Below are 20,685 nucleotides of genomic sequence, written 5' to 3'. Positions count from 1 at the left end.
AACTCCCAACCCAGCCAGCCTATCCAGAAGGACACCATGGTCGATGGTGTCGAAAGCCACTGAGAGGTCCTGAAGTATCAACAGGGTCACACTCCCCCTGTCTCTCTCCCGGCAAAGGTCATCATACAGGGTGACCAAGGCAGTCTCTGTACCAAAACCAGGCCTGAAACCCGATTGAAATGGATCCAGAAAATCTGTTTCATCCAGCAGCGCCTGGAGTTGCCCAGCCACAACCCGCTCCAACACCTTGCCCAAATAAGGGAGGTTTGCTACTGGTCGGTAGTTAACCACTAGCCTTGGGTCCAGGTTAGGTTTTTAAAGGAGTGGTCGAATTACCGCCTCTTTCAAGGTGGTAGGGACCACTCCCTCTCTCAAAGAGGCATTCACGGCCTCCTGGACCCAGGTGCGAACCCCCCTGGCTGATCTTCCAATTAGCCAAGATGGGCAATGGTCGAGCGGAGTGGTGGTAGAATGGACAGATCCAAGCACCCTGTCCACATTCGCAGGTCTCAACAATTGAAACTCACCCATTAATACTTGACCTAAGCATGGCACACTGGACACATCCTCTGATTCTGCAGTAACGGTGGAGTCCAACCCACTGCAATTCTGAGTGATTTCCCCCTCAAAATGAATGGCAAACTCATCATAGTGAGCTGATGAGTAGTCCAGGATCTCCACTGGATTTCCCGGTTGAAGAAGATCCTGGACCACCCAAAACAGCTCTGTTGGATGACATTCTGAGGAAGCGATGTGGCTGGAGAAATATTGCCGTTTCACCAGCCATATTGCCATGAAATAGGTCCGATAATGGGCTCTAAGTCATGTTTGATCGGACTCCCAGCGGGATTTCCTCCACCTGCGCTCCAGTCATCTCCACTCTCACTTCATCCCCCGCAGTTCAGAAGTATACCAGGGAGCTGTCTGGGCTCTGCGTGCAGGGAGAGGGCGCTTAGGCGTGATCGTGTCTATCTCCTGGGTCATCTCCCTATTCCATAGGGTGACTTGAACTTCGACAGGAGCGCTGACCATATCAGATGGATAATCCCCCAGAGCATTCAGGAAACCATCTGGATTCATTAGTCTCCAAGGGTGGATCATCTTAATAGATCCCCCACTCTTGTAGAGGGGAGAAGAAGCTAATATACTAAACTTGACCAGGATGTGGTCATTGTGCTTTTGCTGGGTCATGCTTTGTACACTCATTGGAATCAATGGGATGTGTTAAGTCACAGGCAAGTTAGTAATGAATGATCTGATAGTTTCATTGATTGTAATGGATCTTTTCTAAGTGTGACTGAGTCTGAATGCAGTCCAGTAAGGTGTGCCGGCCCCAGACCCAGCAAAAGCACAATGAACCTATTGGTACTCTAGTGAAAACACTCCATTATACATGGGCAACATCTAAATCAGAACTAGAGAATAGATCAATACACATTTCATAACAAGCACATAGCTTGAAACATGGTCCCTCTGACAAATTCCACCCAATCCATGTCAGAACCCAGGGATTTTCAGATTATAGTGACACCCTTAATTACCACAGTGTGTTTTTGTGCTTACTATAAATTAAGCAATCCTTGCAGTATTCAGAGGGCAATTATTTATATGGGACTTCATTAACAGGCTGGCCCATTTAGATGTAGAATTAACTGTCAGTTCAGAGAACACAGCTTTCCAAAGAGAAAGCTTCTCTTTAAAAGAGCTGCGTTAAAAAAAAAATAAAACACCATCATCTCTGTATGTACGCAATCCTTCATATGTCCCTTTGTTTTCCTTTCAGTTGTCAATCGTCTGCCCTGTCAGGTAGAAGGGGTTTTTGTTAGACTAACAATTAAAAACACAACTCATTTGAATTGGAGCATGCCTAGATCCTATTACAACAGGACTCCCTCTTTCTTCCTTCCCCTCCTCATCAAACAGAAAAATATGGATGCCTTTTTATTTTTCAGCTCCTGACATATCCCTTAATTGGAGTTTTGGACTTTTCAAAATAAAGCCAGTGCTTATTGCAGTGTTTAACCACCCGTCCACTATGTAGAAAGTTTGATAATATTGTTCTAATTAAACACCATTTATTGACGTTCACCTTCATTAAGCCAAATTAGTTTCCGTGGCAACTTGCCAATAAATCAGCAGCTCCAATTAAGCATATTCTGTTCAGAGAGAGAGAGTGCGTTGTCTTTCCAGTGCCTGTGACGTTAACACTTCTAGTATCCAGCGAAGCTAGTGATGGAAAAGGGGATTCGGGCACGTAGACAGCAGCCCCGGTGGCTCATAATGCAGGATTTAAGCACACGCTAATTGACTGAGTCTCCAAACACTCATTACAAGTTAGGTTAAGTGTTATCACTTTGACTCCTTCCCCCCTCCCCCTCTGTGAAATTATTTATTCTAGTCAAGTCCGATTAACAAAGGGTCCACACCGAAGCCGGAACTCTTTGTTAATCAGACTTGACTAGAATAAATATAATTTCATCTGAAAAGATTTAGACGCACGTTTGTCTTCTGGAGAAGACCCTTCACATAGATTTGTCACTTGTCTGCCGCCTGTTGCAGGAATTTCTGTGGCAGGTGTAAGACCCACAGTTCACATGGGGTCTTGGCAAAATCTTCAGGGATCCACTGTGACCCTGTATCAGAGTTACCCAACCTGGTTCTTTCCAGATCTATTCAACTACAGCTCCTACCATCTTAAGATGGTGTGGCCCTTTCAGCAAGGGACAAAAGGAGTTGAAATCCAACACCTCTGGAGACTCCCAATTTCGGGAAGGTTGCTCTACGACGTGAACTGAAAATCTGCTCTAAAACTCATCTTTCAGCACAGGGGGAAACAATAAGAGGCAGGGAAGGCTGCATCCTGCCATACATGTGTTCAGCCGTGAGCAGAGAGAAAATGAGTGGAGTTCTGCTGTCCTGGTTTTCCCTGTAAAATATTTCCAAAGCATGATAGTGAGTCTAAATTATTCTGCACCTTTGACCATCTTAAACATCTACCATGTCTTCCTTTTGCATGTGTAGGTTCAGCCACGCTGTTTGTCTTGGGGCAGTGGGGTGCAGGGAACTCTGGCTGTGTGTGGGACCGAGGATTGTGGCTTGCAAGAAATCACCCTAAAAAGGATCTTAGAAATGAGATCCGCTGTGTGCTGTAGCTCAGTTTAAAGTGACCTCGTATGCTGTGGAATAAACCCTTGTTGTTGAATTCCAGAGTAAATCCAGTTGGATTGCTCTGCCACCACAGCAATGCCTGGCTTGCCTTGCTTCCTTAAGCTGGCCAGCATGGAAAGACAAGAAAGAACAAACACAAACGAGGAGGACCAAAGACACCTCTTTTACAACCATGGTGTTTTGTTTTTTTCAATATAAAGAGCAGAAGAAATGCTGGATTGTGCAGGCAATGCTTCATAGACAAAATGACTTTTTTTTTTCAGATACAAACAAATACCAACATATATTTTATATAGCTGACTTCATGAGAAGACAGGATTCTCTGGAAAAGACCATCATACTGGGAAAAGTGGAAGGCAGCAGGAAAAGAGGAAGACCACATACGAGAGGGACTGATTCCCTAAAAGAAACACAGGTTTGAGTCTGAAAAACCTAAGCAGGGGTGGCTGAGGACAGGACATTACAGAGAGCAGTCATTCATAGGGTCAACATGAGTCAGAGATGACTTGACAGCACATAACAACAACAACAACAACAACAACAACAACAACAACAACAACAACAACAACAACACATTCTCATCATCTGCTGCATTCAGCGACAAGTATACTATTGACAGTTCCAACTAATGAAGACCCATTAACTTGGTGGGATTTACACAAGTGTTGACATAATTATTCAGCAATTCAGTGGGTATAGCCAGAACTAGAAATAGGATACTGTACTTAGAAGTGTAAATAACTTCATTTTAGATATATAAAGTGATGCAATGATATGAAATACGGTAGAATAAAAGACATTTTCATGGGTTTTGTTTTAAACCAAGTGGGTGCAGTTGGGTTATTTTTAATCTAAAGTAGCTATTAGCAAATTATGGTGATTTTGGAAACAAGAACCACATGTCATATCAATTGATAGATTAACAAAGCCAATAAAAGTGGCTTATTTTTTATTAATGTATTGCATACTATAGTGTGAGTAAGGGTTTAATTTTAAATACAGATTTTTAAAATGGCATCAATCCTGTGCATGTGCAAATGGAGGCACAAAGGAGAAAAAGAATTTGAAGATCGGTCACCATAGATAGACATACAGGGCAGTCAAGAGAGGAGCAGGTGGGGCTGGTAAACTGAGGGGCAAGGGACAGACAAGTGTGGGGAGATGACTTGTTTGTATCACCCAAAACTGTAATGTGTCCATTAAAAGAAGTGGACTGGACACCGTTTTTAACAGTTTACTGTTACTGATGATTTTCTGTTTCCTCTTTCCTCAAATCATATAGACCTACCATCTCTTTAACCCTACAGATAAAGAAATTAAGCATCCATTGTTGTGTTGCTCAACAAAATCTCTTGCATCCAAACCATAAATCAAACAAATTTCCACCAAAAATTGAACAAATCCCCCCGATTTGGCCTATTAGGTAGCTTCTGTTCACCTTGTTTGACAGAAGCTGCTCATACACTTTATTTCAAAGAAAATGCTGACCAATATTATCCAGAAGAAGTCTTGGCCATTTTATTAATTTCCCTCCTGCTTTTTTTTTAACCCCCAGCTATCAATTCTGAAATTTGCAAATCCCGGAAGAAAATGCTGCTAATTTTCTTCCTGTGGAGCTTGCAAATTTTCTATTAACATTCATTTACTGAAGTTTCACTTTCAAAGATACAGTATTTGAGTATGATAATGCCTTAATGTGAAAAGTCTGTGAATATTAAAAAGGTCCCTCTAGGGTGTATTTCAGTAGCATGTTGACAGAGAAGGCACTGTCGAGTCTAGATTGACAGAAAATAAGATGTTGGTTACAAATGCTTTTTTCAAAAAAATGTACAATGCCAGAAAACTAACTGAACATAATAATTTTATTGGCAGTAACCTGGCGAGGAAGAGGGGGAACCTTCATAAATTAAACAATTTCTACTTCTTTTCCTCTAGGAAAGGAAAAAGGAAAATAATGAGGTAGCACTTTAACTTGCAAGAACATTAATTACCCTGAGCTATATGTGAAATGTTGCTGTATGCAGATGAGGAATTAAGCAGCTATGTAAATGTCCCACACTTGCATGAGTGAGCTTCATATAATTATTGATGCTGAGCTGCAATGGGGTACCGTTCCACAGATGTTGTCCTTGAAAACAGGCCCTGTGGGCATTTTGGGAGGAACGCTATACGAGGATGTGAGGCTGTCTTTTGGGAACAGGAAGGACGCCACCATTGCCAAGAAGACAAGGGTGGCGTGGTCTCCCTTAAACGTGATGGGGACTTGAGGGTGCCTCCGTTACAGGAGCAACTGCTCTCTGCCATGCAACAACCACAAAAACAATGTGGGCCATTAAGTCAATTCTGACCTTTTCCAGGGTTTTCTCAGTAATGAGTATTCAGAAGTGGCTTACCATTCCCTTCTTCTGGGACTGTGCAGGTTGCCCAAGGCTATACAGGCTGCCTCTTCTCCCAGGAGGCACAGTAGGGAATCGAACGCCTGAATTCTGTCTCTGCGTTTAGATACCTAAGTCATGGAGGCATTCAGCCAGTTCCGCCTTGCCTTACATCAGTGAAATGGTCTCACCACAGAGCCCTGCTACAAATGGGGAGGGGAGGCTCCACCTGAATTGGCCTCAGCTATGGGGACTGTTTATTCCATGGGTCACTGAGGGCAGAGTGTAGGAATACCTCCCCCCCCCTTTCTGGACTAAGGTGCCTCGCCTCCACCCTGAGATCCCAAAGTGGAGGAAACGAGATGCCACTCATTTCCTCCACTTAGAAGTGAAAATAACATTACTAGCTCAGTGGTTTAGGTGTCTGGCTGTGGAGCCAGGGCATGGAAGATCGACTCCCCACTGGGCCTTCTTGACAGGGCCTGGACTTGATGATCGTGGGGGTCCTTTCCAGCTCTGCATTTCTAAGGTTCTTCGATTCATTCTTCATTTATAGCATGGCTATGTAGGTGAATACTATTGCCTGCATCACAACATCCTTTCTGTCACTTCGTGATCACTGATTGGTTGGCAAATTTGGTTGGCATGAAAAAAGAAGGGGGGAAATGGAGGCATTTAGCACACCTGGAAGGCCTGTTTACCACAAAAATTAGCATTGACAAAAGCTTAAGGCAGCATTGCCATTATGCACTTTCTTTATTTGACTCACAATAACTCAGAAGAGATGAGTCAGAGAGTTCTGGCTTGTCTGCCTAAAGATTACACCTGATTGCTACTCATTTGCCTCTAATTTCATAGGAAATATTTCTGTGTGAGAGTCTTGTCTTCACCCAAGGCCAGCGGTATCATATTTCAATTAGAAAGTACCCACTGGCACTTCATGGGTCTAATCTTCATGGGCCTTCATAGAGTTTTCCCTTTTCCTTAGTACAGTGGTGCTCCGCATAGCGAGGTTAATCCGTTCCAGATTAACCTTCGCTATGGGGAAACATTGCTATACGGAACGGAAAAGCCCATTGGAACTCATTAAACTTTGTTTAATGCGTTCCAAATGGGCACAAAACTCACCGTTCTGCGATGTTTCCCCCATCTGGCTGCCATTTTCACGCCCTCGGTAAGTGAGGGCAGGGTGCAAAAATGCTGCATGCGGCCATTTTGGGTGTCCGCCGGCCATTTTGGAAACGCTGAACAGCTGATTGAAAACAATCGCTAAGCGAAAATCAGTAAGCAAAACGCTTACCAATCATCGCTAAGCGATTTTTGCCCATTGGAACCATCGTTATGCCTTCGCATTAGCGATCCAAAAAAACGGATCGCTATGCGAATTCGTCATTATACGGTGCACTCGTTAAGCGAGGCACCACTGTAAACAGGCATATAGGTTATGCTCAGTAATCAATCTCCAATGAATTCCGCTCACATGGGAGTCCCAATTTCCAGGCCGACTTTTTGTGCTGCCAAAATATTAGCACAGACAAAATGCAATGCATGAGACTGGGTCAACCCTGTAAATCCAGCCTTTGGAAATGTCAAGCTTTTTCAAAGCTAAGGATATTTTCACACATAAGGCTTAACTCAGCTTTAAGTTACATTGGAATGTCAAACCTATTTTACATTCAATTTCTCGTCTCTATTCTCTTCTTCAGGTATAGCAGTGAAAGCCAGAGAGACGCTTTCCAAAGGCATGTGTAAGCCTCATATATAAGACAGGATTATGCTGAGGGTGGTCATCGTGTTTTGCCAAAATCAGGTTAAACATTCATAAGAATTCCAAAAGAAATTGCTTTAGAAACCCGTAGGATTAGGGACATCTTTTTCAGCCTGAGTTTGTACACCTCCAGTGGGGATGAAAAAGAATTACATTGGATTTGACAGTCTCAGTGAAATAAAGAGTTTTCACACCTCACAAGACTTGTGAGGAGATGAAATGCACCTCAGCTTGACAGTCTGCACATGTGTGAGGTTTCTGTGCTGTTTCAGAGTAGTAAAGTACAGTATGCAGGAACCTGTGTATACATTTTACAATGTGAATGTCTAAAGGGATTATTGTATTGGCAAGATAAAATGTATTTATAAATGCATATATAGCCCCTATGAAATATTGGTTCAGCCCAAAGGGGTAGGACTAAGAAAGCGTGGGGCTGCAAGTAAGAGGTTAGAATCAGAAAGAGCAGAAGAACTGAAGAGGCCAAAGGGCACTGTTGCCACTTCTGCTGCTATGGCCCATGCCAACGTGGTCTTGGTATGATTTCTAAATGTATGTTTGTATTGAAGGGGTGAATCCACACAGTGAATTCATGAACTGCATACAGTTGAATCGATATTTGATTTTAGGGTTTTGGAGGTGCCACATGTGGAGCTGATTCTGCTATGTAGGTCTTGAATGTTTATCTGAATTTGAATTCAAAGGGACATTTGAACTTTGCAAGTCTATAAGCAACCTCGATATTGGGGCTGTCACCTAGGATTTGGGTGCACGAATTGTAGCATTTTGTTGTTGTTATAATTGCTCATGTTCTCTGTTGCATGTCTTATTCTGTGAATGACAAAATACTCATTTTGTGCACTGTGTTTGCAAGGTTCATCAATAGATATCTAAGTAAGCAAAGAGCCCCATAGAACTTTAAAGTGTTACACACACATCAAGCAACATGCAAAAGTAAATGTGCATATTACCGTAGGAAAGATAAAATTCCAAAATTGTGTAATCTAAGTGAGGACAGGAAGAAAATGCCAGAGGGATTTTTTAAAAATATAACAAAATAGACCCTGAGAGATTTTTCACATGTCTGATCTCTAGTTTATTCTATTCTTTTTACTGCCAACACTTGCACTGCTTCACCAAAAACAGTGCTAGATTTAAGAGGGGAAGAGGAAGGTGCTTTAGCAAAACACCAATTTGCATGTGTGCACCACATCCTCCCTTTTCTGCGTTGGTTCAAGCGATCCCATGCCTGAACCAATGTAAAAATATCATTCTTTTTTTTAAAAAAAGAAGCCCTAGTGGTGGAGTGGAAAAATTACAGATCAGAGAGTTACTTTTGGGCTCAGCTCATTTGCATTTGCCTTTACATTGTGTAATCAATGGGGGGGAGAGGGAAATGTGAATCAGCCTGCCCCAAACCTGTAGTATTTCTTGAATTTTTATTTACCAAAGTGGTCATTCCTCAAGTCATTTCTTAACCATTCTATCTCAAGGCCAGCATGGGTCATCTTCACTCAAATCTCTCAGACACTGACAAGTTCCAGACCAATCTCTCGAGCTATTTCTGAGGCACTGCACATAGAATTTATTCCCTGTTTCCATTGTTACTTATATTAGCAGAACGAAATTCTTTCTAGTGACAAGAGCAGCCTTAGCATAGGGCCACTACATCATCCCTATAATAATTTGCCTCAGATTTTAGTAAGAAGGATTGAACTGGGAACGGTCGGTTCATGAGAAGATATATATATATAATGCACAGATAGAAACCTTATCTATGTGATGTTCTGCTGCAAGGGTCTTAATGTATTTGAACAAGAAGAGTGGACTGTTGAGCAAATAAGTTAATTATCAGAAAAGTATTAAATGGGTGAATATAATTGAAATTTTTCACTGATTTTGTTGAGTGAGGTGGGGATTAATGATGGTTGGTTGGCAACCTGTCCCAGTATGGGAACATTTTGGTCCCCACAGGACCATATGTTGTTGCAGAATGCAAACAGAACTAAGCCTACGGTGTAGGTGTTCTATGACATTGTCCTCTGAGCAGCTGTAAACAGTGTTCTCATATTTCAGCCACTTACGGTGTGCAGTTTCACCCTCAACAAACAGAAAACACTGACACCAAAAATTGTTTCTATTAACGTATGGTGGCATTGGTGGTGGGGTTGAGGAGTGCCCTTTCCCCCTTCTTTCTTGTCCCAACCCAGGTACTGTATCAGGACTCAAATGCCCATGCCATTTCCCAGCAAACCATTATTCAGAGGAGACCTGCCATAGGCTGGTTTTCAGGTAGCTGGCCTTGCTGGGGGAGAGAGAGAGAGGATGCAGGACATTTCAGTAGGTTCAGAAAATTCAGCAAGTTTACATTAAACCATAACCTTAACCACAATTTAACTGTAACATTAATCTTTTTTGAAATTCTCATTGCGGTTGGAAAGTGTTGCAGAATTTTGATATTTTTTTAAGTTAAATTCTTCTAGCTGTGCCGCAGAAGTGTAGGAATTCACAGAGGAGAAGAATAGCTTCAGTTTCCCCAGATTAAAGGTAAAGGTAGAGGTTCTTCTTGACATTTAGTCCAGTCGTGTCCGTTTCTAGGAGGTGGTGCTCATCCCTGTTTCCAAGCCATAGAGCCAGCGTTTGCCTGAAGACAGTTTCCGTGGTCACGTGGCCAGCGCGACTAGACACGGAACACCATTACCTTCCCACTGAGGTGGTACCTATTTATCTACTCGCATTTTTACATGATTTCGAACTGCTAAATTGGCAGGAGCTGGGACAAGTGACGGGGGCTCACTCTGTCGCGTGGATTTGATCTTATGACAGCTGGTCTTCTGACCTTGCAGCACAGAGACTTCTGCAGTTTAACCCACAGTGCCACCACGTCCCTCGTTCCCCAGATTAGTCCACCCCTTTTCTCATCAGCTGACAATTACAATTTCAATAACTCACCCTGAGACATTAATAGTAGAAAGAACAAAAATACTTTTCTTACTTAGCAGTTGTGAACAGATCAAATGCCAGATTAACAACGCGACTGCTTTCAACAACAGACTTCAATGAACTCTAGAGTTGGAAAAGCCCTGAACAGAGAGATAGGTTTCTCTCTGAATTCAGAAGCAGAGAAGGAATGGTTGGTTAGGGCTGAACAGATTGAGAGTCACCCGGCTGGGTGAAAGATCCCTCCTAGACAAACAAACTACAGACAGCATGTGAGATTGCAAAGACTCCGACCGAAAATACTCCACAATTCACTCAGTGAAACTGGGTTTGTGTTTTTATCCTGGTATGCAAAGGGAAAATAGAAGTGACAAGTAAATTGAATTTATAAGCCTGCTGTTTTAAAGTTATTGGTGCTGGAACATTTTGAAGAAATATTGATCCTGTCATTACTGAGCGTATGAAAGAGGACAGCAAGCAGAATGCAAAGTAGAATGAGATCATCAAAGGCACAGCTTAGCAGAAGTTTCACCCTAGGATCTGTCCTCACATTTTCCTGTGTGTAATAATAACTTGTGCTTGGCAGAATGTTGAACAAAATCAGTGGGGGATCTACCACCTGCCGTGTCTGACCCTCAGAGTCCTGTATTTGTAACAAAACTTCTCAGGAGGAAATCTCCCATGCCTCCCGGCTGACTGACTCATCATGACCAAGCACTGCTTGATGTGGTTTTGGGACCATGATTTTGATGGGAAACGTGCACCTGGTCATGCCCTTATCCAGGCATTGTTAATGCTGATGCTGTGGGCATGCTTAGAGGGGAACACTCACTCCCCCTGCAGCCCTTGTTTTCTTCGTGGTTACAGTCTGGCTTAAATGCAGTGTGGTTACAGTATGGTCTGAAGAGGAAAGGGGGCTGCTCATGGGTAGTGAGGGCCACTCAGAAGGGCACACCCATCACTAGCATCCAGGCCCAAGCCGATCTGTACCCTCAGGAAAGGGAAGAGGACTCTGAACTTTTCCCAGGACCAGCACCTGTGATGGAAGCAATAGATCTAAAACATGGGTTCACAACCTGGGGATTGGGACACTCATAGGGGTCGCAAGGTGTTTTCGGGGTATATGTGTGTGTGTCACCATCGCTGTTTTGGGTTGTAATTATTTTCATATTCAATATATTAAATATGGTACATACAGTGCTGTTTTATTTTAATCCCCTTGGCCCACACATAGATACAGTGGTGCCCTGCATAGCGACGATAATCCGTTCCGAAAAAATCGTCGCTATGTGGATTCGTTGCTATGCGGGGGGGGGAGCCCATAAGAACGCATTAAAACACAATGCGTTCTTATGGGCACAAAACTCACCGCTATGCGGAAATCCTCCATGCGGCCGCCATTTTCGCTACCCGGTAAGCGAGGAATCCGGGCAGAAACACAGCGGGCGGGCATTTTCTTTACCCGGTGGCCATTTTGGAACCGCCAATCAGCTGTTAAAAAAACATCGCAATGCGAAAATTAGTAAGTGAAACGCTTACCGCAATGCGCTGTTTTACCATTAAAAACATTGCAATGCGATCGCATTAGCAATCGCAAAAACGTTGCTATGCGGATTTGTCGTTAAACGGTGCACTTGTTAAGCAAGGCACCACTGTAATTGTAAGCTGAACTGGAATTGCAGGCCATCAGGAGTTCTTAGTGATTTCTGTACTTCTTTGGGCAGATTTTCCTTTTAGGCCTGTGTATCCCTCCTATCACCTCTGAAAAAGCCCCTCTTGCTCATTTCTCTCTCTTCCTCTACATCCACCATTGGAGGATTGACTTCAGCCCTTCAGGCTAAGGGAGAAAAGCTCGCGAAACAGAAGCACAGCAGCCGAGCAGGGCAGGAAGGGGGATGGCATGCTAGATAGAAAAGGCCAGATCTGCTCCTGGCCATCCCTGCTCTCCATTGCTTCCAGGCAATGCAAGGGGGTGCTGGGTAGGAATATTTGCCCTCCACCCACCTCCTCTGGAAACAGAGATTTCTTGCCTGGCCTGCACTAAGTCAGAAGGAAATCACAAGAGGCAAGAGTCATTGGCAAACAGCCAGGAAGGGTGGGACTCCAGTTCCCATAATTCACTGCTAACATAGCCACTGATCCTGCTGGCTGATGATAAAGCAGAGCTTGGAAAACACTGGGGATTCTGGCAGCTGTGGTCCAAACGGGTTGCATTTCCAAACTCTGGGATAATTGTAGTTGCACTGCAACACAGCTGGAGCAGAAGTTGGAGAAGGCCTCTCTAGAGGTTGCACACAAATGATACGCAACTGACAGATAAAAGGAAGCGTTGTTTCATTGGCCAAGCTATATGGGGGTGCTGGGAGTTATGGTCCAAAAAGTAATATGGTATTTCTGAACTCTGCATACTCTGACAGTTTACGTATTTGTTTCATTTAAATGCAGGTGTTTGCTATCAACTTTGGGCACAGACAATGCAGCCTATACAGTGGCTTCTCAGAGGTATCATAGGTTTGATTTATCTGAAACAAGGGGGTTCTAAACTCTGGATTACTTGGCAAGAAACCCATAAAAATGGGTCTATGCCAATTAATATGATTTAAACAATCTTACAGTCAACCTAAGACCAGTTTTTACTGTGCTGGTGTTATGTACTTTCAGGTCACCCTCAATTTATAATAGTCCCATGAACGAGTGATCTCTAAAATGTCCTTTTCCTCAACTGTCCTGCTCAGCTCTTATAAACTGAATCCTGAGGTTTACATTAGGGCGTCAGTCCATCTCATATTTGCTCTTCCTCTTTTCCTGCTGCCTTGTATTCCCACTATTATTGTCTTTTCCAGAGAATCCTGTCCTCTCATGATGTGCCCAAAGTAAGAAAGCCTCAGTTTCAATATTTTTTGCCTCCAGTTATTTTTAACTATATGATAATAAATAATAGTCAATAAAAGTGGCTTTCTATGACTGTCACGATGTGCCTTATATGAAATCATTTTCAAAGGGGGAGAAATATCTGTTCAATACATTAAGTTCTTGAAATATCACTTAAAATTTGGAGAAGGGTACTTTATTAATAACTCTGAAAGGTTTAGCTAAGATCTATCTCAACAGGCAGAGCCACTGATATCTCATAATGATCTCTCTTCTTGGCCACGTTTGTGGTCCTGTCCGCAGGGTGAGGCTGATGAATCACTTTCCATCATGATCACCAGATATCCGGGGGGAAAGTTAGTGGGTTCTGTAGTTTATAGTTGGGGACCCATTCAGTGGTTGATCTAAAACTCGGCAGTTTGGAGTGTTAACGTTTTTTTTTTTTTTTTAAGATACGGTTTTCCAGACAGAAACATCATCAGCTGGGTTTGAACATCCCAAACCCCCCCCCCCCGGAAATATTTTGCATCTAACAAAGTACAGCTAATAAGCTGGTTTCAGCAATGACCTTCTTGGAGAGGTTGATGGGAAATACAGTCTATCATTTTGTGTGTGGTTCTGTTTCCACACTCCCGTTTTGGGCTAGCTGGCCTCCCTTCAATCATCTTCAGCTGTCTTGAGGAGACACAGAGGGTAGAACATTTAAGAAATCAGTTGTCAAAGTCATGCTTTCAGCTTTGATGTAAGCCAAGTGCTTTTTTTTTTCAGAGAGTGAGAGCGAGCTGTATTTATTTACCTCAGTTTGAGTGAAAATGGATGCATATTCATAGAAAACGGTTAGAGGAAAATTCTGCAGAAGATAATTTTTAAAATACTTGCACAAGTACAAAGTTAACTTGCTAACCTAAAAGACAGGGATCCCTTTGAACGTTTCCCAGACGTGGCCCATTATGACTGAGTTTCTACACCTGGTTAATCTGCTTCTGTGTCATCTCGTTATAGACATAGAATAGGGACATGATCATTGTTGTGTACTGTTGAGTTGTTTGCCACTTATGCTGATGCTAACTGGTTTCTTTTTTTTTTAGAAATGCAAAATATTCAAACAATGGTTAAGCGTTGCCACTCCCAGTGAGTTTCCATGGTTGAGTGAGGACATTTGAACCCAGGTCTCCTGACTTCTAGTCTGACACTCTATCCAGTATGTTACAGTGACTCTCAGACACAGCGTTAGGCATCTGTAATCTGAAATAGATGGGTACTTAAGTTGTGTAGACACTATTGGTCTATTCCAGCAAGAACAAATTTGGGGCTTCGGTCTGTCACTCTGTTACTGACACCCATCCACCTCCAAAGAGATGGTAAGCCTGCAACTAGCCATAACATGGGAAATAATACCTAATCCATATTGTCCAGATCCATATTGTCTAAATATTGTGTATGGCCCTTAAGACCTGTGCATTTGAGTTTTTGCAGATTGAGTGAACATGCTTTTTTAAAAAAAAAATAGTATATGTTAAATTAAATGGTTCTTTTATTTCTCGAATAGATCTGTATATTTTACCCATCTTTAATATGTTTATTTTGTATAATTCAAATTCATTCTTCCTTTTCACTGTTCTACAATTTTTAGACGTAGTCTGCCTTAAAGGTACAGTGTGCTATTTATTATATATTTTGATGTGCTGAATGCAGATATAACAATTAAAACAACTGTCTATTGTCTCCAAGATCCTTAAGTTTTTACATTTTACATCTACGTATACAGCACTGTGTAGATAGTAGAGTTTTAATCATAAATCGTTAGCCTAGGTCTTTTCATGTGTTTATGGTTGCTTTATATGATATTTCACCTGTCATGTTCATGCAACATTTAAAATAATCAGGAAAAGGATTATATAAATAAAATGTATTATGAAACAAAAGGCAAAAAACTATTATGTACAAAATTTAGTCTTATTCAGTGTTTACTTGCTGCTTCTTGGCTTGCATCTTGCATTCATTAAATGGAGCATCTCATCTAACTGTCCAGCAATAGTCTGCAAGCAATCCATGGGTTACATTTGCCCTGACAGTATTTCTCCATCGTTGCAATGTCCTGGTGAAATTGCTTGCTGTGCTCATTGCTCACTGCTCTGCAATTCGGTGGGGGGGGGATCTAGATGAGAGTGCAAAAATGTGTCTTTAGTGACACGTTGCAACCAGGGCTTTTGTATGCCTTGAGGAGGCCTTTCATCATCAATCTGTAGTTGTCTGCCTCATTTCAGAAAAAAAAAATCTATTGCCAGTAACTGGAAAGTTTTCCATGCCATCTTTTCCTTGCCATGCAGTGCATGGTCAAATGCCATCATCTCAAAGAAGTTCATCAATCTGAGAACCAGGAAAGACACCTTCCTTTATTTTAGCTTCACTTAACCTTGGGAAATTTCCACAGAAATACTTGAAGGCTCCTTGTGTTTTTTCCATGGTTTTGACCAAGTTCTTAATCAGACCGAACTTGATGTGTAAGGGTGCAAACAAAATTGTCCTTGATTCAACAAGCGGTGGATGCTCAACATCTTTCCTCCCAGGCTCCGATATTGTGCAGCAAGACTGGGCTGTTTTCTGGCATTTTGAATTGTGGATACAGAAGTACAATATCCCACATTCATAAACTGGAGCTGTTTTGAGGAATTTAATTTAAAATATATAAACACCATTGTAACTGCTACATTCACAAGTCCAGGTCCAGGACCTCCTGAGAGTAGTCATATCTAGCCCTGATTTATTTTCCACGCTGTTTCTAAAGCTATTTTAAGGCCCACACAGAGACTAGCTGTCAAGGAGCAGTGTATATCAAAGATACACGAGCCTGTGACTTCTTGGAGGGGTTCCATTTGGTATTGGCTGATGAGCGGCCACAAAGAACGCTTCCATTCCCCAACAGAGAGGCTAAAGTCAGCGTCTGCAGTGACGTAAGTCCATGACTCACCTGCTCAAACGGAGCCCCCCCCCTTTCGGCCAGCTTTGGTCTAGAGTAGAGGCCCGCATGGTCCCCTGATCAATGAGCCCTTCTCCACAAAGTCATCTCCGCTCCTGCCAAACAACTCCGAGCCCTTGTGAAGGCTGAGGTGAAGCAGCTGGCCAGCAGCTTTCTGTGAGTTATTAGAAAAAAGCCACTCTCACAGCTGGAGAGAAAATATCCCTGGCAACATTGGCACTCCATTATGGGAGCTGAAAAGTCCTTTTCAGGGCGGAAGGGAAACTTCACCAGCTGTCAAGTAGCTGAAACCTTTAAAAGAGCGCACATGCACACAAAATACCCGGTGCTCATAATGGGTAGAATGCAGGGGCCATGCCACAGGAAATTAAAGGCCCTTTGGGAAATGAAGATATTGTGGGCTGATGAGTTCACTTCTTGAAATCAATAAGTCTTTCAGTAAGTGGTGATATCAAGCACTTTTCTGTGCTCTGGGAAAGAAAATCTCTCCGGCTGGCTCCATCGTATTCATCTCGGAGCCGCCCGAAAGAACTGCAGAGACCTTCAAAAGCTGTTGACCTGTGCTCAGGGGGTAGTCCAGATATATTGATCTGGAAGATTAACGATTCAGGGAAAGCAAGAATCGCACAACGCGGTGCAATCAGTTACGACCTTGTTCCCTTCTACTTCTCCCTGTGCCTATTTACTGAGGGGTGTGTGTGTGTGTGTGTTTTAAAATCTCTTTGAGACTATGGATGCTGAGTCTACATAACTGCCATAAAACATATGATGGAGGGCAATTTGCAAGGGAGGTGCTCCATAAAATGTATCCTGGATGAAAGTGAAGCATAGATGTTTAGCACATGGCTGGAGAATTAAATTGATTTACGGGGTCAAGCTGCACAAAGAGAAAATAGCCAAAGGTGATCCAAAGATGAGGGAATCACTGCTTTCCAAATATTGATACATTACTATTCCTATCGTTCTCTACCACTGGCTGGGTTGGGAAGGGTTAATAGGAACTAGAACTCATCAGTGTTTTAACAACCACAGGTTCCCGCCTTGCTACTCTACATGTTCATCATCATCATCATTTGAAAATGTGGGCGATGGGGACACTGGTTAAAGATTAGAAATAACAAAGTAAGGTCTTCTTAGAGACACGGAAGTACCCTGTGACACAAAAACATCTGCTTATCATCCTTTATTCTGTATTTTTCAGACTCCTGCCTCTGTTCTTCCTCTGTTCTTCCTTGGTTCATCCAGCCAAATCCAAGGTGAGTTTCTATATTTTATTTTTTATATATTTTTAAATAAAATGTAAAACATGTTATTTTATTTCCTATGTTTCGGACCATTCTGAATACACCTAACCTTGTCAGAAGCTAAGCCGGACCAGGACAGGTTCAATCTCAGATAAGAGGGCCTCCAGGAAAACCAGGCATCTCTAAGTAAGGCAGGTAAAGGATTGTACCCAAGATCCTGGGGAGCAACTGGCCATCTGTGAGGAAAGGCTCCGCCCATTCACACTCAGCCAGCCTCTTCCCTATTGGCTGATCTTTTCCTGCAGCTCAATGCTGCCTCCCTAGGTGTAAGGCACCCAGGGAAAGAGATGTCAAGATATGAGCAACAGGGCGGTCAGCTTCCCACACCTTGGGAATTTCTGGCTCGCAAACCAGGCCCCAAGGTAAGTTGACTGGGTGACCCGAGCTTCCCAGACAACATAGAACACTGAAACTGGCTAAATAGCTCAGTACGTTAGGTATCTGGCTACAGAGCCACAGGTTGGGAGTTTGATGCCTTACCATGCTTCCTGGGAGAATAGCCAGCCTGCATAGCCTTGGGCACGTTGCACAGTCCCAGACTCTTATGGATCATCAAGTCCAACCCCTGTCAAGGAGGCCCAGGGGGGAATCAAACCCCCAACCTTTGGCCTCTAGCTAGATGCCTAAGCGCCCGAGCCTACCTGTCAACAGCCACCCACTATTGTAATATTCTCAACCATACCAAGGTTGCAAGTGTCTCTCCGTATCTACAATGCATAGAGCCTAAGAAGAGCCTAGCTGGGTCATTCCAAAGGCCTGTTCAGTTCAGCAATCTCTTCCCACAGCTGCCAATCAACAGGATGCACACAGGTGGGTCGTAAGGGCCACAGCGCCTGCCTGCTTCCCTGGTCTAGAAACTGAGATTCTGAGACATGCTGCCTCAGATATTACAGGAAATATACAGCTCTCCTGTTAAAACAATTTTAAAACTGTGCAGCTTGGGGCTCTTCCACAGAATGGTGCCGTCTCTCATTCTGCTATTTTTTTATTGTTACTTATTTGGATAGATCATCACAGTACCAGCACCCACATATAGGGAGGGTGTTTGTTGCTGGATATACTGAGATGCACTAAGTTGTCCCAGTAAGGCTGGTCTGCACACATTCAGAATTGCTCCCTGAGGTCTCACTCGCAATACAAAGCAAAAGCAAAGTGTGCTGCTTATATGCTGCCCCATAATGCTTAAAGCACTCTCTGGGTGGTTTATGATGTAATTGTGCAGACTACACATTGCCCCCCCTCCAGTGAGCTAGGGACTCAGTTTGGCAACATTGGAAAGATGGAAGGCTGAGTGAACCTTGAGCCAGCTACCTGAGCCTGTCGGGATCGAACTCAGGTCATGAGCAGAGTCTCAACTGCAGTACTACAGTTTCACCACTATGTCATGAAGACACCGTTTGTCCTCTCCTTTTCATAGAATCATAGAACAATGAAGTTGGAAGGGGCCTATAAGGCCGTTGGGTCCAATCCCCTCAGTGCAGGAATCCTAATTAAAGCAGATCGACCAAGTGGTTGTCTAAATTTCTCTTGAATGCCTCCAGGGCTGGAGTGCTCGCCACCTCCTCAGGTAATTGGTTCCATTGTTGCGCTGCTCTAGGGTGTGTTTTTCCTGATATTATACTGAAATCTGGCTTCCTGTAACTTGAGTCCATTGTTGCATGTCCTGCACTGTGGTATGATTGAGAAGAGATCCTGTCCCTTCTCTGTATGACAGCCTTTCAAGTCTTTGAAAAGTGCTATCCTATCTCCCGTCTTCTTTTCTCAAGGCTTACCGTGCCCAGTTCTTTCAGCCTTTCCTCCTAGGGCTTGGATTCCAACCCCCTCATCATCCTTGATTTAATTCTGGTGTCTTTTATGCCCTGGCCTCACTGAGAATTCCATCGCGCCCCCTCCCAACGTAGACAACCACGGTTCGTCCCTTCTCAAAAACACACGGGAATGAATTTGCGCATATGTGGTTTACAGAACAATTCTTCCTGAAAGGAAACTGAATATCACCAGAGGTTTTAAAGATCATTGCCAGGTCAACAACTTGTGCCCAAATACAATCTCTGGTTTGGTGCCATTTATAAATGTATAAATATCTGCCATGAAAGCTCACATCAAAATATAGCAATTAGTCTTTGAGGTGCAATACTTTTATCTTCTTTACTTTTTATTTTTCTCTTGCTTTTGCCTGATAGGCTTATTTACTACACAACCGAAATAGTGTTTTGCTGTGCACTGCTTTTTTTTTAAAGGATTTTGTCTGTTCTCTTTGCCTTCTCACCACCTACTTCATTCTCTCCTTTCTTCCCTCCTTGCATCACCATCTACAGGGCAGAAGGTAGAGGCTAACCAGCATAAAGACACCCGAAAGGAAAAGCTATCAACTTACACCCATCCACGGAATGCATGGATCAACTCAGTACCAGGGTCTGCATGAGCAGCTCCTACACTAGAACAGCTCAAAGGAAATCAGAACAAAAATACACCACCATCAGGCAGCGGTGTTGAAAAATCCAGACACTATTTCAGCCTTACATTATGTGGACATTTTAAAGGCATTGGCTTCCGTAGCAAGAATGTCTTGTAAAAGGATACATGGTGACATGAAAAAAAGAGAAGCACATAAAGGAATAAAAGAAATACTAGTGGCACACAATCTTTTAAAATTTTGTTTGCCACTAGTTTTTTTCTTAAGCATGATGTGTGAAAACATTTCTTAAAAGGCCTACTACAAACCAGTGTGTGGAAGAATGCATAGAAGTATAAATGTCTCCTTGAAATTCTAAAGTTCTTTTCTCCATATCCCAGAACTGGCTGCAAGATGAATATAGTTCTTGCTGTGAACATTTAGAAAATTCAACACACACACACACACACACACACACACACACACACACACACACACACACACACACACACACACACACACACACACACACACACACACACACACACACACACACACACACACACATACAGAGAAAGAGAGATTGAAAGAGAGAATCTGTTCACGTTTTGACAGAAATGGAAATAACATGTTGTTTTTCAAGAAATCTATTAAATTTGGTTTTTATTCATTTACATATATTACATTTATTTTCAGTGTTTTATTCAAAATAAAGTTTGGGGGAAACTAAACTGAACAGATGAATATAGGTAAAACCTGGTGGATTTTCCCCCCCATGAGTAGTGTTTGATGATAAAAGCATAAAAGCATAATGTGGTATCATTTCACCAAGGCACAATATGGATCATCCATATGGAGCAGAAGTTGATAATGCCGCAAAGAAGCAA

The 20,685-nt window shown here is 42.7% G+C and overlaps 1 long non-coding RNA gene across 1 annotated transcript; it reads left to right on the top strand.

Moving 5' to 3' along the window:
* Window positions 1-7,027: 7,027 nt before the first annotated feature.
* LOC140707515 (uncharacterized) lies at window positions 7,028-20,472 on the top strand. Its single transcript, XR_013545110.1, has 3 exons — window positions 7,028-14,480; window positions 17,301-17,355; window positions 19,722-20,472. It is a non-coding gene; the product is annotated as an uncharacterized LOC140707515 (long non-coding RNA).
* The last annotated feature ends 213 nt before the right edge of the window (window positions 20,473-20,685 follow it).

This window comes from Pogona vitticeps, chromosome 1, assembly GCF_051106095.1.
Source record: "Pogona vitticeps strain Pit_001003342236 chromosome 1, PviZW2.1, whole genome shotgun sequence".
Taxonomy (NCBI): domain Eukaryota; kingdom Metazoa; phylum Chordata; class Lepidosauria; order Squamata; family Agamidae; genus Pogona; species Pogona vitticeps.
Note: the sequence above shows the minus strand (reverse complement) of the source record. Positions and strands in the feature narration are given on the sequence as shown.